The following is a 20,806-nucleotide window of genomic DNA, read 5'->3' on the forward strand; positions in this document are numbered from 1 at the left end:
CAACAAAAAAAAAAAAAAAAAAAAAAGAAAGAAAAAAAAAAGAAACACAGAAGCTAATGAGACAGATGGGCTGCTGCATAAAGAGAATTTCGGCACACCAGCCCACACTTTGCAGAGATTTACTGTGCTCCACCTTTTCTGTTGCCAAGTCTTCATCATTTAGCGTCTTATTTATTTGACTCTTGTCCCTCGCACAGACCCCCTCCTATTTCTGCCTAAACCTTCTGAAATGAGGATTATTAAATAAAACAAGACAACATTCTTTTTTTTAATCTGTTATTCAAGGTTTACTCAGAAGCAATATTTACTATAAAATCATGGGGTTTCTAGCTCAACAGATAGTGGACAACTCTGTTAACAGACAGAGCTGGCTGGAAAATTTTTAGAAAAATCCCATAAACATAGAAGAATTTCCAGGCCAGAAAAACGAGCTGAAAAAAAAAAAATTCACGTATATTTTTAAATTATTCACAATAGATTTTTCCTCTATGTGACTGGTCCTCTAGGTTATCCTCAAACACACAGGCGATCACTGTCCTAAGAACTTCTCCATAAAAACGGTGCATATTTACAGAAATGACGTATGTGGAGGGCCTTACAATTCACCACCCACTTTTTATGCATTCCTACGCTTGATCCTCACAGCACCCCTGTTAGATATAATTATCTCTATTTTACAGATTTAGAAAAAAAAACCCTCAGATTTTAAGTGATTTCCCCAAGGTTACAAAGCAAATAAATTGTACAACTGAAACTCAAAACCAGAATCTGTTACCAAATCTCCTTTTTTTTTTTTTCCACAACATGCATTTAATTTTCCTTGAATTCATTTTGGTTCTATTTTATAATAGTAGACTATACGAACTCTGCTCCCTACCTAAAGGTTTTATATGCTTCTAAATGAAACTACATATTTTTAAATTTTCCCTATATATTTTTAAAATTCTCTCTTTTCTGGTTAAATTGAAATGCCCTGGTTCCTTTAGAATCTGCTTCCATTATTCCCTGGAATCTCCCTTTTGAGAGATCTGATGTCCTATTATCTGATGATCTGATTATTTCTGTGTTGATAACTCTTCCGTCTGTGCTTTTTTAAAAACTTGTGCACATGGCTCAGTATTTTTCAATTTTATCCACTACAACATCCGTGATCTTGCTCTAATATTAATCACAATGCTAACGTCCACTCTAGAAAACTTAAAGAATTCTCCATTTTTATTCAACTGCATTCGCCTACATTTCTTGATTCTTCCTCCCCAGTCACTGTTATTGCCAAGATCTTTGAATTAAACAGTAGGGTTGTCCTTTCTTTTTTGGGGGGGAGGGGTTGTCCTTTCTTATCTGCAAGTTCATCCTGCCTGAGCCATTTAAAAAAGGTGCTTTAACATAACAACTTCTCAGTGTAGTATATTCTGATGTCATAAATACTACACCATGATATTATCCTATGCAGGGGGCAAAAAAGGAGGAGGTGGCTCTGAAAGACAGATCTAGTCATGTGCCAACACAGCCTGATAATTAGATCACTGGGAAAAGAGAGAGAAAACTCACAAGCTTATAGCCAAATGGGCTAGCAGACAAGCCCCCTCTCTGGTGTGTGTAGCAGATTGCTGACTGTGGTCACCATCGAGCTTCAGGAGCCGAAGTCCACATCATCTAACCCGTAGAGATAATCCAACTTCAGGGCATCCCATCCTCCCTTCCTGTTGCCCAGCTCTGCTTTCCCAGCTCTTTTAATTGGATTATTTTGGAATCTGCTATTTCTGTCTCACTCCTTTCCCCAAACTGTCGTATAAGTACTGCAGCTTGACTATTACACAGCTGCCAAACTTCACTCCAGAGATGGCTGTATTTCAGTGGCAAGTGAAGTGATGCTCTCTCTGTGCCATGTGAATATACTAGCTTAAGAGCTTCAGCATCTGGAGGGGGTTGCCTTGGTGCAGGAAAGAAGTGTTTTGTTTTGTTTTATCATCATCACTTGAGGGGCAGGTCATTAGCTCCACCTGAACACGAAGGAGGAAACAAACCAAAAAACACTCCACACATATACACAAATGCATGGAGAGAGTAGAAACGGTGGCTGGGACTTTTCGTGGGTTCTTTTCTATGGGGACTTCAAAGCCTTAAAACATCAAGGATGGGGCTTCCCTGGTGGCGTAGTGGTTGAGAGTCCACCTGCCGATGCAGGGGACGCCGGTTCGTACCCCGGTCTGGGAAGATTCCACATGCTGTGGAGCGGCTGGGCCCGTGAACCATGGCCGCTGAGCCTGCGCGTCCGGAACCTGTGCTCCACAACGGGAGAGGCCACAACAGTGAGAGGCCCACGTACCGCAAAAAAAAAAAAAAAAAAAAAAATCAAGGATGTAAGATGATGATGTCTTTCAGAAGCAGAAGAAGCCTCAGAGAGTAGTCCGCTCATGTTACAGATATAAAACTTGGAGGCACAAAGTGAGTACCTTGTTCAAAGCTCTCCCCTGATCCCCAGACCCAGGGCATTCCACTTGAACTTGGGTTCAGCCATGGATGCACTCAGAGGGTCACATCTCCACCAGTGGAACCAAACACAACCCCAGCTTCTAAAGCATATGATATCAGTACTTAATTTCTTGTTTTGTTTGGTTATATTGATTTATTTTTGATACTCAAGAAAAATCTCTACCAGAAAAAACAGAGTGTGAAGTAGCAGGGAGAAACAACAAAGTAGAATTAGTAGTAGCAGATGCTTTAACCATGTGCCAAGCCAGGAAATGTTCTAAAAGCTGATTATGTATGTCATCTTCACAGTGACCTGCTGTCCTCACTTTAAAGAAAAGAAAAATGAAAGATACAGAAGAAAGAATACTTCCAAAGAGAAAACAGGAGGCAGAGTAAATTGCCAAGTCATAGAAATGACCTTCCCAAATTTTACTCAAAACACTTAGTGAAAATCTAAATAAATATCAATGATATACTTCTCATTTAATCTAAAGACATAATCCTTGATACTGCTTGGCATCTAGAGGCATGCATCTTTTGTTTCTTGATAACTCAAACAGAAGAGTATACTATTCCCACGAATTTCTATATACTATTTCTAAATCTTACAGTGATAATGGTTCTTTCAATAGTCAATGAACAATCAATGACTCGCTATCCGAACCCTAGTGAAATGAAAGGCACTAATGATATCTGAGGGGGTCCTGAGTTGGGGGGAAAGGGGACTAAATGATCTTCACGTTCCCTTCAACCTCTAAATACTATAACACCAACGGCCATAATAGGTAATATTCTAGAATTTAGAAAACATACTCAAATACTTCATCTCATTTGATAAACTCTAAGAGAAAGAAAGAGTAATTTTAAAAGTACCAAAGGATACTGACACTTTGATATTTCTACATCTAGTCATCACTCACACTTTGAATAGCACAGTTTGCCAACACTGAGAGCAGCATTAGTGTATTAGGAGGGAGCAAGTCGCTTCAGCATCCCAACGTGGAAAAGAAAAAATAAACAAATAAAACAGTAGGCTTTGGTATCAACCATTTTCTCATGTGTTTTACTGTCAGATGACAAAATATTCTACCTCATTTCATGAAAGGTAAGAGAACTATGGGAATGTTTGCACACTGACACAGTAAATTATATTATTTATAAGATTTTTCAAAGAATAAAATGCTTTATACAGAAGTCTGGTAAATTATTTTAGATACTCGAATACACTCCAAAACAGTTTTGAAAAGCTATGCCTACATATAAAACACTATGTACCCTGGAGTCTTTTGTCTCTACGTTTTTCATTTTGCCATGAAAAACATCATTAAAGTGTCTCAAAATAATACCTTCCCCCAAACTAGCTATGAGTTATGCAGACTACCTTCAGACTGAAGGAACTAGAGTGGAAAAGAGAAGAACATGTTTATGCTAAAAGATGATTTTGAAGAAGATCTCTATTTTAAAGATTTAATGAATATCAGTAGGGTTTTCTTAACCTTGGAAATGTACACTGCAAATCCCAGTGTGTGTGTTGGGGGCTTGGGTGGAATGGGTTGGGAGTGGGATGGGCAACTAAACTAAACGAACTGGGCTTGTCAAAGAAAGGAAAAGTATTTGAGTAAAATATATGGTAGAAGTTAGAGCCCCAGAATAAAGCAGTTGACTAGGGAGCAATAATACAGAAGAAAAGGGTCCCTCAATGATAGTAAAGCCAAAGCCAAAAATGTAGCCTTTACCAAACCCATGTTGAAGGTCAAAGGAGATAAAATAAATCTCTAGGTGGATTTTATTATTTAAGAGACCACTAAAAGCAACCAGGAGTGAAGGGAGGAAGGTAAGAAGAAACACAATCCCACAAACAAGCAGAGTGGAAGGGTACCAAAATACTAAAGAGGCCAAGAGGTGACAACTGGAGAGACTATTTCGATCCAGAAGTTAAATCTGTTTAAAGTTAACTAAATAAAGTTAACTGTGGTTGCCCACAGAAGGGAAAATTGATCATAGAACTAATCTCGCTCTCTAACGTGAAGGATGGTGGATAAGGTAAGAATAGGGATGTCATGAGTCAAAGTTAGAGTAAGGTCAATGTGTTCTGGTGAAGCCACGACCTCAGTTCTTCTTTTGGGTGTGGTTGAAAAAAGAAAGTACCACCCTATATACCATGAGCCATCCACTCTCCTGTCTCACATGTTTATACAGTCATAGAATAAAACACCCATTTCACAATTTGTTAAAAGACAGATTATCGATAGCAAGCTTTATTTCTATTGCCTAAATTGAGAGATCAGTGGCCGCATGATTTTTATGGGCTCCGACAATTGTGCATCCAAGCCAAGTTTCACATTTTTCTTCTCTCGGCACCTTCTTCACGTCCCAATCTGGTCCTGCTTTCAGTGACCACAACCTCACTGCTAGCCCCTCTCCTCTAGTTCTTTCTGCCTGCACCTTCCGGATCAACAGGTCTTTTTCTCCACTGGTTTCTCCACTCTCTCATTTCAGATGCACTCTAGACTTCCTTTTAGAATGGTCCAGATCATCTCCCCTGTTCACCCAAACCAGGTTCTGATGCTGCCGACGGTATCCGCCTTAGAAATGAAAGCTCCATCAGGGCAGGCCCGTTGTCTACCTTGTCCCATCCCATATCTCCAGGGTTTAGAACTGTGTGAGTATATCGTAGCCCCCAAACAGGTATTTTCTGAATGAATGAGGGATGAATGACTAAATGAGATCAGAATTTACAGACATCATCTCAGTTTCTTCCAATTCAAAATGTGTGCTCTCACTCTGTTCTGGCAAAGCCCGAAGGCACCCCAAAGGTCCTATGGGACTCTCTGAATTGAGTTCTCAAGAATGATTTGGCCTGGTCTTGCAGAGAACTTTCCCACATGATTGCAACAATGGTCTGGTTATGGAGACAACCCAAAACTACTGTGAAATGTGGTTAAATATTCCCCACTCTTCTGCCTCCCTAAAGAAATTTCATCCTGGTAAGCCCCTACTAATCAACGTGTCTGCATTTCTGCACACCAGCATGCACAGCTAGAGAATCCTTTCTTCCTCTCTGTTTGAGTCCCTATTGATTCTGTAGTTGGGGAGGAATCAAAGTGCTATCCAAATACCAAACATCCCATATGGCGCTGTTATCACCGCCCTTACTACGGAGATGCTCAGCCTTTCTACCTCAGCTCGCTGGAGTCTGGCAGAACACGACGCACTCTTGCTGACCTATATTTGCTGACACGTTCATTGTCCTCTCTCCCTTTGTGAACTTATTAATTTTGTTGAAATAACATATGTACGTGTATAAACACAAGTTTCATTTTCTTATGCGTCCTCGTAATCATTACGAGGAGAATAATTTATGGTCCACTAAAGAGGAATTCTTAAGCTAAACTGTCTTAATTGGGAATTCAGATGTTCCTTTTTTACTGAAAAGTACAGAGCTGTTCAAATTAGACTGGAAATTTGGGCCAAAACAAATGTACATACACAAGACTTGCAGAGTCTCCGGTGAAAAGCATTAGCTGAAGCCAGACAAGTCGCCGTGGGTTTGTCTCCTTGATGCCAAATCACGCTCTCTTTTCCCTTCTACATTGCAACCTTATGATGTGGTTCAAGGGTTGAGGGACTCGCCCTTGTGAAAGGAAGCTTATTTAGTAATGGGAGAACAAGATGAGCCTAGCAGGGCAGCTCATGTGTGGAGCTGGACCGTTAGAGATTCAGTGCAGCTCCAAGGGGCCAGGAAGATGGCCTTATCCAAGGTCCTTGCTGTATCTCAGGAGTCAGGCAGCCGGGGGTGGGGATGAGGCTCTGTTCTCACATAAGGGCTGCTCCAAGGGACCCACTGGTCAGTGTCATAGACAGTTTTGACTTCATAGCTCTGTGGTGAATGGGTCTCCGACTTGCAGACTTCAGTCAGCCAGTTTCTCCAGAACTGGGATTACTCCATTAATTCTAATAAAAGCCATTCAGACATACATTATACCTTTTTTGGATCCCAGAGGAGGATGAAACAAAGGAGGAAGAAGGGAAAAAACAGTTTTACAAGAATGGGATTGTACCATGGTTAGTGTCATACTTTGCTTTTTTTACTTTGATCGTGACCATCTTCTCATAGCATTAAATACTCTTTTGGAATAGGACTTTTAAATGATCTCACATATAGTTCCTTGTAAAAACACCCTATGAGATGGGTACTAATATTATCTAAATTTTATAAACTTAGACTTTGAGCTGTATAGTAACAAGGTCATACTTCAAGAAAATAGCAGAGCTGGAGTTTGAGCCGAGGCAGTCTGGAACCTGCCGTCTTATCGTCTGTGATCCACAGCCCCTGAATCATACGGTACGACCATAATTATATTGCATCCTACTCCCAATGTTCGATGGGTATATGTGTATGTATACAGACACACATATGTGTATATAGTGTTATACATACACACATATGTATGTGTATGCATACATACACACACACACATATACACACATATGCATACGTACATATATATATATATATATATATATATATATATATATATATACACACACACACATATACATGTATATTAACTTCAGGTCCATGTTTAATGATGGCTGCTTTTTATTAAATACCTTTTCATTCTTATTAAATAATAAAAAATTATGTTTTCCATTGAAAAAGTATGTGATCTCATGGTTGTCTAGGACCCTTCCATGCTTCTTGATTTAGTATTATTTCTCAAATGTTAACTATTGGTAAGTTTCAAGCATGCTACTGTCTACAGAAGAAAGGTTCTTCAAAATAGTATTATTTACAAATAAATGCCCCCTCCCTCACAACCACCACACCCAAAAAAGGGACACATAGAGGCACCATTTCTCATAATCAACTGGCAAAGACTCTTTGTTTTCAAAATTCTCAGCACTGGCAAAACTATACGGAAGTAGGTCTCTCATATACTGCGCCTCTGGAAATATAAACTGGTCTGACTTTATGGGAAAGTAATTTGGCAACAAGTAGCAAGAGTCTTAAAACTTGAAAACTCTTAAATTTAGCAATTTACTGCTAAGGAAGTATCCCAAGGAAACCATTAATAATGGCGACTAACATGAAGCCATAAGAACATTCTTGGTAGCATAAAAGCAAAAAAAAAAAAAATTAGAAACAACTTAAATGTCCAACTAGAGAAGATCAATTAAATGTATTTTAGGATATGTATTCAGTGGTATGCTATATATTTGTAGATAAGTAACTTGTAATGAAAAGATGTTCATTATTGCATTGCTGAGAGGAAGAAAAAGGTTAGGTGATAGCATATGTTGCATTGTTCACCACTACCATCTGATGGTAGTCTCTCTAGCTGAATTTATAAACACAATGATCAGAGTCATCCATTTCTTATTAATGCCTTGTCATCATCCAAGTCAGTGAGCTCAAAATGAATAGAAGTTAATTTCTTTCCCACAAAAAAGCAAGGGTTCCATTTTTATAGAGATGGAGAGAATAAACAGATGGAAGACACGTGAACCTACAGATGTATGTTTATGTTGCCCGTGTGTGTGCGTGTGTGTGTGTGAATAGACATGTAAACATCCCCACCACTATCTTAGAGATTTTACAATCAAATGATAGTTATTTTCGGTTAAAGATTTCGGAGATATTTACCTGTACCATGTGCTTTCACCACAATGGAGAATCATAAGCAGTCAGCTCCTTCCCAGCAGGTCTTTTCACACAGATTTTGCTTGAGCAGAAGGGGAGACAGTAGAGAAACTCAATACAAAAAGCCTAGACCTGTAATTACAAAAACAATATTCCCACTGAGTTAGGCAGTTTTCTGTGGTCTTCGTTCACATTAGCTGAATTCTCAGAGAAGAAAAACATATTTGCATATCTCTCTCCCTCCCTATCTCTCTCTCTCTCTCTCTCACACATGTACACACACACACACACACACACACACACACTGAGATAACACACACGAGACAATTCAGAATACCAAAAACTCAGCAAGCAGACACACAGCAGGTCCTCACCTCTGAGGATGAGAGGGCTCTGCCTGCCAGGGGGTTGCTTCCCAGCCCATCTCCTGACCTTAGGAATAACACCATCAAAATAACCCTATTCCTTCCCCTCTTTCTCTAATTGATCCCCAAACTTCTGAGAAATGAAAAGCAGTTCTTCCCCAGAAAATGTCAGAAACATTACTGAATCCGACGCTTTCTAAGATTCTTTCTAGCCACAAAGGTAAGCAAGTTTGTTTGGTACATGTATTTACCATAACAGCCTGACTTTCCACTTTATATTTTTTTAAATTTTATTAATTAATTAATTTATTTTGGGCTGTGTTGGGTCTTCGTTTCTGTGCGAGGGCTTTCTCCAGTTGCGGCGAGTGGGGGCCACTCTTCATCGTGGTGCGCGGACCTCTCACTATCACGGCCTCTCTTGTTGCGGAGCACAGGCTCCAAGACGCGCAGGCTCAGTAGTTGTGGCTCACAGGCCTAGTTGCTCCGCGGCATGTGGGATCTTCCCAGACCAGGGCTCGAACCCGTGTCCCCTGCATTAGCAGGCAGATTCTCAACCACTGCGCCACCAGGGAAGCCCTTGACTTTCACTTTAGAAACTGTACGTGCCCCTCTGTTGATGACTCAGGTGAAGCACAGTATCCCTGATACTCAAAGTCATCACGGACATTTATTGAACACTGACTGTTCCTGGCACTGTGCGAATGCTTTACATAGAATACTCCACTCCACCGCACCCCGTGAGGTAGCTAGTAATCATTATTATCTCTCTTATTGACAAGAAAACTGGGCATTTGTAGGGCTAGCAGATGTTAAAGGCAGTATTTAAGCCACTATCTTTCACGCAAGCTATGCTCGTAATTTCAGTGCTTTTATCACGTCTCCAAAATTGATCTGATTATCAGCACTCTTGTACTTATTATAAAAAAGTTAAATATTAATTCAATGTCACCTTATTTTTCCCCAGAGTCAATACGTCACCTACGTCTTGGCATTACTAACTCTTTTTGAATTTGATTGTCTTTTGATTTTAGTTTCCAAGCTAAACTGAAATCAACATGATCATATGTCCATCAGGAGTAAATTTATAGTTATTTCAGTAAATTTAAAATGTCGATTAATCCCAAATCCAGATGCCAAAACACTAATACCTAAAGTCGAAGTCCTACCCAAATGGCTAAATTTCATTAGAAAGAAAGCAGATAATAAAATCAAGAGCCATATGTGAATCCTTACTTTAAAATATGGAAGTAAAGAGAGGAATTTCTATATATTATGTCCATGGAATAAAAAAAAACACTTAAACATTTTAACCTATTTACAAATTCTACCTACTATAGGTCTTAGGATGACTGCGCACAAAATAGACATGAGCGTATCAAGAAATCAACAGTTATTTATGGGTCACATATTAACTTCCCTTTTGTACCTGTGTGCGGATGCCATTATTTGTTTGCACTATTCTGGTTACGCCTCTGTGCCTCTGAACCTGCCACTCCCTCTGGTTAGCATGCCTTTCCCCTCCTTGCCAACTAGAAAATGCCTACTCATTCTTCAAGGCCAACCTCCAATCTCAATTCCTTTTGATGTCTTTCTCCACCTCTCCTGAGGTTTTCCGGGAATCCAAGCAGAGGGGGTTCTGCCCCCTCCTATGTTTCCCTAGCTCAGCAATGGCACCGACATCACCCTGACATTGTCCTTTCCAAACTATGCCCCATTCCCAACCATCCAGTCACTGAGTCTGCCACCAGCACACACCCTTCCCCTTCTCTCCCGACCACCACCTCCGCTCCAGGCTGCCCACCATCCCGACTCATCTGGACTATTCTGCTGCCCTCCCATTTAGTCTCCCTGCTTCCTTCCCTGCCACCCTACAGCCCCTTCTCCTACAGCCCATCCTCAGCACCTGCCCAAAGCACTGCAGCAGCTTTCCAGAGAGCTTGGATTCTGACCATGGCTCCCAGGGCCCAATGTGATCCAGCCCTTGCATTCTTTTCCAGCCTGCATGCAGCTCTTCTGCCTTACTTTTCATTCCTGAAAAGTACCTAGCTCTTCTAGGCCTCAGACCCTTTGCACATGATCTCCTCCTTGCTGAGACGTCTCCCCGAATCACCCACCTTCTTCATCAAATGACCTTGTACTCTTTCCTCCTTCAGCTCAGTCCTCTTCTCCTCAAGGGAGCCTTTCCTGATCTCGGCCAGGTCACTACCCCCTACTACATGCTTTTACAGAATCACTCTCTTCCTTGTTACACTGGTCACCTTTGTAATTTTACTTTTTTTTTTTTTTTGCTAAATTCACGATGAATGCCTGTTTCCCCCACTAATTAGTAAGTTCCAGGAAGGCAGAACTGTGTCAAATTCTTGCTCATGCTTTTATCCTCATCGTTCAACACAATGCTAGGCATGTTATAGGCACTCACTAAAAATCTGTTGAATGAATAAATGAGAAGAGGAGGGGTGGGGGGGAGAAGGACATCCCTTATCATAATTTAATGAGTGTTTGTTGAATCAATCTGCTGATGGCTTTTCAACACACAGAGCACAAGGTCCGCCCTCCTTAGAACAGCAGGCCAGCCTCCTTGTGATCTGACCTCAGCCACAATGGCCCTCCTCCAGCTGCACTTGACACTCAGCCCCTCTGAATCCCTGTAGCTGCCTGACCAAGCCTGCCTGGCTCCGGCTCCTGCCCACACCCTGGTCTATTCTTTCCCCTCTGCACTTTTCTCTCTGATCATCTTTTCAAACTCAGACTCACTCTTCAAGTTTCAGAGCTAGGGCTGATTGTCTGTGAAGACCTCTCTTAAACCTTCTGGGGAGCTGAGGTCCCCTTCTCCCATTTTCCTACAATACCCTGTACCTACTCCTATTAAAGCAATTATCATATTTTCTTGTACTTGTGTCTTAGGCCAAGTTCATCTCTCCCAGTACATTGCTAAGTCCCTTAAAGGCAAGAGGGGGTGGGTACTGCCTCATCCCACTCTCCCCAGAGTTTAGCATAGCAGCCTGGCACATAAATAGTCAGTAAATAAATATTTGTTGAATGAACAAAAGCAAGTTTATAGATATATGAAATATGTGTAAAGCTCCAGAGCTGCATACTTAAAATATCAATATATTATTAATATAGTATATTTAAATTATTATTAAATGTTGTGAGGCATAATGGTTACAAATTCATCTGTAAAATGGGCATAATAACACCCACCTCACACAGTAATTGGGAAAATTAAATTATATATGTATATATATTACCATATACATATAACAATATATAAGCATATATATGTAAAATATTTATATTCAAATAATATATAAGTATATCTATTATCATAAATATAATAATATATATAAGTATATATATTACATATATATATATATATATATATATAATTATATATAAGTAAAAAAATAATTTTTTTTTTTGGCTGCACGGCATGCGAGATCTTAGTTCCCCAACCAGGGATCAAACCCATGCGCCCTGCAGTGGAAGCGCCGAGTCTTAACCACTGGACCGCCAGGGAAGTCTCCATAAGTAACATATTTAGTACAGAGTTCAGCATACTGGAAGCACTCTATAAACATTATCATTAGGACAACCAAGGTGAATTTATAATTCATGCTTCAAACTTAACAGTTTTATTTGCCAACATTTTTTCCTATTAAAACATTAATTAGCATTAGCATCTCTGTAAGGCCACAGAAAGGTGATCAGAGAGGTCCTCAGCAAACTAAGGATAAAGGAGAGTTTTATTCACTACAGCTGAAGGGCAAATTATTGTTTCAGTAATCTGCAATGTATGTGTGAAGGCACAGACACTTCAACACGAAAGAAGCATTTCTGTCCAAAAATTATCTATAAAATCTAAACGATAGAAACAACAAATACTATCATTCAAGCACTATAAACGTTTAGCTGACATAATTAGAAACGCTTACTGTGAATTATTTCTTTTGCTAAAAAAACAAGATAGTGATACATATTCATCCATTTCTTTTAATTACTGGACAGACTTTATAAATATTACGTATTTGTCTAATGAATATGCCATAAAAACGTTTGAATTAACAGCCGACACATTCCACGTGTTGTCTATTAGATGCTATTCTGATTTAGAATTGCTAAAATTTAACAGACTCTGCAAAGAGGGGGAAAGAAGCAAAATAATTCTGCAACAGGTGTTTTAGGAAAAATAATGTAAGAATGAACTGTTTACAAATGCTACCACAATACACAGTTGAGCAGAATATACTGGCAATAGTTTATTCTGCAAAGCAAACTTCTAATTTAGTCTTATATTGCTGTTTCTGTTGCACACTTGCTGAATTTAAATAACAAATACTGAACTACTTTATATATACTGCGTGCTACTGAAATATAAAGTACTATCATTATTGCATTTTGAGATTTCTATTCTCAATTCATCTTTATCTCTGTGATAAATGACAAAACCCAAAGCAAGTTAGATTTCTAATGGGGGCTTGACCATTTTCTGAGAAGTAATAGAGTTATGAAGAGGAAATATAAAAATGCTAACTTTTTTCTTTTTTTAATTGAAGTATAATGGATTTACAATGTTGTATTAGTTTCAGGTATACAGAAAAGTGATTCATCTATACGTATACATATATGTGTGTGTGTATATATATACTCTTTTTCAGATTCTTTCCCATTATAGGTTATTACAAGATATTAAATATAGTTCCCTGGGCTATACAGTAGGTCCTTGTTGTTTATCTATTTTATATATAGTAGTGTGTATCTGTTAACCCCAAACTTCTAATTTGTCTAAATTTATCTAAACTCTAAATTATCTAAATTGACTTAAATGCTGAATTCTTAACTGTTTTACCAGTAGGATACTAAACTACTTTTAAACTGAATTATAATTCTATTCATTGAGCACAACTATTAACCAGTTTAACATAATGCAAATCTATTGTGCTTTGCAACATAATTAAGACGAAAAGGTAGGACAAACAAATTTAGCAAAAAAAAAAAAAAGTTTTAATTTACTTAGATAATATTTCTCTGAATTTCCTATTAATTTCATTATCATGATGTTTGTGTTTGTGTCATAAAATCTGGTGAAATCTTAGAAATTTACAAGGCTAAATTCCTCTTTATTTATGCTGGTCCCTCAATAGGGAATGCCCTTCTTACCAATTCAAATGTTACTCTTCCTTTAAGATTCAGCTCAGATGTCACGTCCTCTGTGACATGCTTCCACATATACTGTTATTTGTTCTGTCATGTAATGAATGACCCATTTCCCTCTCTACACTGTGAGATCCTAAGAGTCATTATCAGGTCTCTGCATTTTTCATAACAAACTGCACATTCCTTTGCACATTAATATTCTCAGTAAAGACTGGTTCAATGTGTCAACGAACACACACATTTTGATGCCCTTAAGACTATGGTGAAAATGTCACTGCTTGTGATCTAAAGTTAAAGGTTAAAGAAAACAAATCCATTTTTAGTGAAATGAAACTCTTAGCATTTTCACTTCCAGATGCATCAGCATTGCATAAAAGATGCTAAAACTATTTTAGAAAACAGACATTCTGCACATTTTCCTCTTGGAGAATTAGTCTGAAAAATACCAAGCCACACAGGGGCCTCTGGGTGTTCTCAGGACAAACGTGCAGTTGGGTATTGATTCCACACACTCCTTCAACGGAAATCCAGAGGAGGATTCAACCTCCACCACACGGGCATGCCACACATTACTCTAGGCAGTTGCTCAAGAGTAAGCTGAGGACCCCCTGGAGACGTCTGCCCTCGCCTTCCAAGACTGGCCAGCACTTCAGTGATGATGCATCTGAGCAGGAGAGAACTTTGGTACCCAGAGGAGCACCACACCAGTCCTGGCATATGTTTTCCACTTTCATTGTCATTCTTATTCCCACATGGACCAATCTCTCACATATAGCCTTTTAATTTTTCAAGATTGAGCCTCTGTGGTAATTTGCCTGGCTGCGTCACCTATGACATCATTATACACATGCCAAATCCCTCCTCACTCAAGGCCACGTTCTGCTCAGAAAAGAACAGTGGGCAGCAAAAGAACAAGTTTCTCCTAATAAGCTATCCAAGCTCATTGTCCACATTCGGAACTATTCATCACCATTGGGACAATAAATATGGAGTTTCCAGAAGGTCACGCCAAGCCTTATTTAATGGGCTCTCTTTTCTCCACGACCCAAGATTCTCTAGGCGTTCCGTAGGAACAGGAGTAGAGGGCTTCTGTGTCTCCTATCTCATCCCACTTCGGGGATACTGTCAGCTTCACCCTATATCCTCAGCCACCCAAAGGACCCCAAGGATTTCCCTGTCATACCACATCTTTTAAACACTCATGTGTAATGTCAAGACACTGGAGACTATGAAAAGGGACTATAGGGACTTCCCTGGTGGTGCACTGGTTAAGAATCCACCTGCCAATGCAGGGGACACCGGTTCGAGCCCTGGTCCAGGAAGATCCCACATGCCGCAGAGCAACTAAGCCCGTGCACCACAACTACTGAACCTGCGCTTTAGAGACCGCGAGCCAGAACTTCTGAGCCCGCACTCCATAACTACTGAAGCCCGCACGTGAAAAGCCCAGGCCCCGCAGCAAGAGAAGCTACCACAGTGAGAAGCCCGTGCACCACAACAAAGAGTAGCATTTGCTCAGCACAACTAGAGAAAGCCCGTGCGCAGCAATGAAGACCCAACACAGCCAAAAAATTAATTAATTAATTAATTAAATAAAATTACTTTAAAAAAAAGGGACTATGATAGGAAACAGGTAGAATATGGGAACAACAAGGGGAAATTCTGGTTTATGCTATCACCTTAAAATATTTGTATTTTACAAATGTAATAATGTACAACATGATGACTATACTTGATGACTATATGATACAGATGAAAGTTATTAAGAGAGTAAATCCTAAGAGTTTTCATCACAAGGAAAAATTAATTCTTTTTCTTTTTTGTATGTATACGAGATGATGAATGTTAACTAAACATTGTGGTAATAATTTCACAATACATGTAAAGTCAAATCATTATGCTGTCCACCCTACACAGCCAAAAAATTAATTAATTAATTAATTAAATAAAATTACTTTAAAAAAAAGGGACTATGATAGGAAACAGGTAGAATATGGGAACAACAAGGGGAAATTCTGGTTTATGCTATCACCTTAAAATATTTGTATTTTACAAATGTAATAATGTACAACATGATGACTATACTTGATGACTATATGATACAGATGAAAGTTATTAAGAGAGTAAATCCTAAGAGTTTTCATCACAAGGAAAAATTAATTCTTTTTCTTTTTTGTATGTATACGAGATGATGAATGTTAACTAAACATTGTGGTAATAATTTCACAATACATGTAAAGTCAAATCATTATGCTGTCCACCCTAAACTTCCGTAGAGCTGAATGTACCTCAATAAAGCTAGAAAAAATTTTTAATCCAAAACAAATTTTTGCATTATGCAAAATTTGAAATCTACAAAAGGATGCACACAACGTGTATATAATCTATGACGCACAGCAATAAAATGAAAACCCATAAACGTACCATCTCATTTAAGACATTACCAATAACGACGCATATACCTATCTGCTACTTGCCTAAGCTCTCCCCCACCTCTTCTCCAGAGGTAACCACAGTCCTGAACTTTGTATCATACCGTAAAATATATCATTTAATTTTGCTTGATTCTAAACTTTATAAATAATTCTATCTTATTATATAGAGACTTCTGTGGTTAGTTTTTTTGCACACAATTTTGCTTCTAAGATTTAACTATGCTGTTGGTAGCAGCTGTGGATCGTCCATTTTCATTGCTGTATAATATCCCTTGTGTGAATTTTTCAGCATTCTACTAATGGATTTTTAGTTTCTAGTGTTCATTTTATTTAATTATTTTACTAGAAACAATGCTGTTTCCAGTAGAAACAATACACATAAGCAAAGTTTCTCTGGGGTACTGCCTAGGAATGGATTGATTGGGTCATGGTATGTGAATATTCACTCTTACATAATGCTGCCATATTGTTTTCCAAAATGGCTACGCCAATCTACACTCCTACCAGGAGTACACCCTATCATTTTTTAAACTGTGAAAACATTTTAAAATCAAGGAGAGCTATGTGATCTAAAGCTGGTGCTCTTATTTTATTGGCCCAAGTTATGAATGTTCATAAAGAAATAAACATCATATACCTCTCTCTCACACTGGTGAGTTTATATTTTGTTCCACACTAAACATAGCAAATGAGAACTACTTCCTAAGATATGTTTATTTTTCCACCTTCAAATGGGGCATTAACTAGCCACTTAGACTAGACTGAGGATAAATGATTTGAAGGCTCCACTTGGCTTTATTTCCCAATCATTCAATTCTTAAGCAAGGTGGCTACCAAAGGTGTCAAAGAATGATCTAGAATACTAAGGGTCCCAGGGACCAAAACTGCCCACTTGGAACAGGAAGTCATGTACAAACTTAAACTACACAAAAGTATGGCAAATTGAGATAATTCTTTAATTTCCTTCAATATTAAGAGAGAAACAGAGGACCTGTATTCAGAAAATTATAAAACACTGATGAAAGAAAACAAAGATAACATAAACAGATGAAGAGATATACCATGCTTCTGGATTGGAAGAATCAATATTGTGAAAATGACTATACTACCCAAAGCAATCTACAGGTTCAGTGCAATCCCTATCAAATAACCAATGGCACTTTTCACAGAACTAGAAAAAAGAAATTTTACAATTTCTATAGAAACACAAAGGACCCCAAATAGCAAAAGCAATCTCGGGAAAGAAAAACAGCTGGAGGAATCAGGCTCCGTGACTTCAGACTATACTACAAAACTACAGTAATCAAGACAGTATGGTACTGGCACAAAAACAGAAATACAGATCAACGGAACAAGATAGAAAGCCCAGAAATAAACCCGTGTGTGCATATAGTCACCTTATCTTTGACAAAGAAGGCAAGAATATACAATGGAGAAAAGACAGCCTCTTCAATAAGTGGTGCTGGGAAAAATGGACAGCTACATTCAAAAGAATGAAATTAGAACACACCCTAACAGCATACACAAAAATAAACTCAAAACGGATTAAAGACCTAAATTTAAGACCGGATGCTATAAAACCCTTACAGGAAAACATAGGCAGAACACTCTATAGCATAAATCACAGCAAGATCCTTTTTGACCCACCTCCTAGAGTAAGGGAAATAAAAACAAAAATAAACAAATGGGACCTAATGAAAGTGCAAAGCTTTTACACAGCAAAGGAAACCATAAATAAGACGAAAAGACAACCCTCAGAATGGGAGAAAATATTTGCAAATGCTGCAACTGACAAAGGATTAATCTCAAAATATACAAGCAGCTCATGCAGCTCAATATCACAAAAACAAACAACCCAATCCAAAAATGGGCAGAAGACCTAAACAGACATTTCTCCAAAGAAGATATACAGATGGCTAACAAATGCATGAAAAGATGCTCAGCTGAAAAGATGCTCAACATCATTAATCATTAGAGAAATGCAAGTCAAAATTACAATGAGGTATCACCTCACACCGGTCAGCAGGGCCATCATCAAAAAATCTACAAACAATAAATGCCGGAGAGGGTGTGGAGAAAAGGGAACCCTCCTACACTGTTGGTGGGAATGTAAATTGATACAGCCACTATGGAGAACAGTATGGAGGTTCCTTAAAAAACTAAAAATAGAACTACCATATGACCCAGCAATCCCACTACTGGGCATATACCCGGAGAAATCCATAATTCGAAAAGAGACGTGTACCACAATGTTCACTGCAGCACTATTTATAATAGCCAGGACATGGAAGCAACCTAAGTGTCTATTGACAGATGAATGGATAAAGAAGATGTGGCACATATATACAATGGAATATTACTCAGCCATAAAAAGGAACGAAATTGGGTTATTTGTAGTGAGGTGGATGGACCTAGAATCTGTCATACAGAGTGAAGTAAGTCAGAAAGAGAAAAACGAATACTGTATGCTAACGTATATATATGGAATTTTAAAAAGTAGTACTGATTAACCTAGTGGCAGAACAGGAATAAAGACGCAGACGTAGAGAACGGACTTGAGAGCACAGGAAGGGAGTAGGGGAACCTGGGATAAAGTGAGAGAGTAGAATTGATGTATATACACTACCAAGTGTAAAATGGATGGCTAATGGGAAGCTGCTGCGTAGCACAGGGAAATCAGCTCGGTGCTTTGTGACCACTTAGAGGGATGGGATAGGGAGGGTGGGAGGGAGATACAAGAGGAAGGGGATATGGGGATATATGTATACATATAGCTGATTCACTTTGTTGTACACCGGAAACTAACACAATGTTGTAAAGCATTTAAGACTCCAATAAAGACGTGGAAGACAAAAAAAAAGAGAGAAACAGAGGGATAAATAACTGAAGTAGATGAAGAAAAGCCTTATGAGCTTTTATTTTAAAACAGCAAAAAATTTTTAAAAACCTTTGTAATTAGGTTTTTCCAGGCTTAGGTTTAAGGAAAAGGCTTCTTCCCTCCCAAAAGATCAAGGTCAAAGCTGGAGGTTACTCTACTGCAAGTGTGAGGTCCAGATCATCCAGTTCTACATCTTTCCCCCAGGTATCTACAGACCTGGCTGGGTCTCAGTGTAGATTTAGCAAATAAAGGGCATGAGGAGTGGCAAAGAATACAGTGAACAGAACCACTTCCTGGTACAATGGTAACAACGGCAGGACAGCACCATAGCAGACCCTGAAGTTATTTGGGAGAGTAACTATAACTAGTCTGCCTTCTTTGACTAATAGGAACAGAGACCAGGGCAACCGTCTGTGAAACCTGGTCAGCTTCACCCAATACTGTTGTCAACAGTTTCAACTTTCTTCCCCACAGCCATTTATTATTGGTAGTAGCCACTCTCCGCATTTTAAATTATCTTGACCATGTTTTCGCATCCCTTCTCCATTCTGGTCTCTTTCCTACTGGTTAACCCCGACAAGCAGACAGATCTGTGAAAAGCAGACAGTGAGGGGAGAAGGTAGAGTCAGGTACCTTCACCTATACAATGGGTGTCTCTGAACATCTAGATGTGATAAAAAGCCAAACAAGCAAATGGTATTAATGCCTTAAGTCACCTATTTGAGATTTTTTGGTGTCTATCAGTGAGGTATTATGCTTCTTATTAGACTCCCACACTGCTTTAATTAAGCAGGGCCAAGGGGCCTTATTTTTTTTTTTTTTTTTTTTTTTGGCGGGGCGCGGGCCTCTCACTGTTGTGGCCTCTCCCGTGGCGGAGCACAGGCTCCGGACGCGCAGGCTCAGCGGCCATGGCTCACGGGCCCAGCCTCCCCGCGGCATGTGGGATCCTCCCGGACTGGGGCACGAACCTGTGTCCCCTGCATCGGCAGGCGGACTCTCAACCACTGTGCCACCAGGGAAGCCCCCAAGGGACCTTATTTTAATCATACCGGTCATACCCTCTCTGTTCAGGCCAGAGAGCTGGAACCTAGTCAGGCAGTGTTAAGAGAACAGCCTTTCCTTCTTGATCAGCCTTTCCTTCCTTCCACTCCCATTGACTTTCTACTAAGAGCATATGGTGAACAAAATTTTGATATTTAGTATCTGGTGCTGGATGCCCACAAATAGGATGAGGAAAAAAAAAATGTGTCTGTAACCTCAGGTGAAATTCCAGATTATGAGACAGCTTTCAAGATTGGCAAAAACACTAAAATCAGGGACTTCCCTGGCGGTCCAGTGGTTAAGACTTCACCTTCCAATGCAGGGGGTGTGGGCTCCATCCCTGGTGGGGAGCTAAGATCCTCCGTGCCTTGTGGCCAAAAAACCAAAACATAAAACAGAAGCAATATTGTTAACACATTGAATAGAGAATTTCAAAATGGACCACATCAAAAAAAAAAATCTAAAAAAAGAAGGTACTAAGATCATCCCATTTTACAGGATCCCTTTGTAACACTGATAACGTAAAGATCCCATTAAAACATAGTCATCTGCCACAACTACAAAAGCTTTTATTTAAAATGACGTTGTATTCCGAGGTTATGTTAAAAGTGTGTCTAGCTTTCTATTCAGCGATTAGACGATCTGTTCAGGAGAATTGTTGTACTTCCTTTTAAGTGCTTAAGGAGGGAAGCTTTTATTTAAAATGACGTTGTATTCCGAGGTTATGTTAAAAGTGTGTTTTGCTTTCTATTCAGCGATTAGACGATCTGTTCAGGAGAATTGTTGTACTTCCTTTTAAGTGCTGAAGGAG

General features: G+C 39.2%; 1 protein-coding gene across 3 annotated transcripts in view; it reads right to left on the bottom strand.

Annotated features, from left to right (window-relative positions):
* Positions 1-8,246, bottom strand: part of ATXN1 (ataxin 1) — a 242,500-nt gene extending 234,254 nt beyond the window's left edge. For all 3 annotated transcript variants that reach the window (XM_024763757.1, XM_024763775.1, XM_024763765.1), the window contains exon 1: positions 8,123-8,246. The gene's annotated coding sequence lies outside the window, so the exon portion shown is untranslated. The remainder of the gene's footprint in view (positions 1-8,122) is intronic.
* Between the last annotated feature and the right edge of the window lie 12,560 nt (positions 8,247-20,806).

Source organism: Neophocaena asiaeorientalis, unplaced genomic scaffold, assembly GCF_003031525.2.
Source record: "Neophocaena asiaeorientalis asiaeorientalis breed wild unplaced genomic scaffold, Neophocaena_asiaeorientalis_V1.1 scaffold427, whole genome shotgun sequence".
In the NCBI taxonomy this organism is placed as follows: domain Eukaryota; kingdom Metazoa; phylum Chordata; class Mammalia; order Artiodactyla; family Phocoenidae; genus Neophocaena; species Neophocaena asiaeorientalis.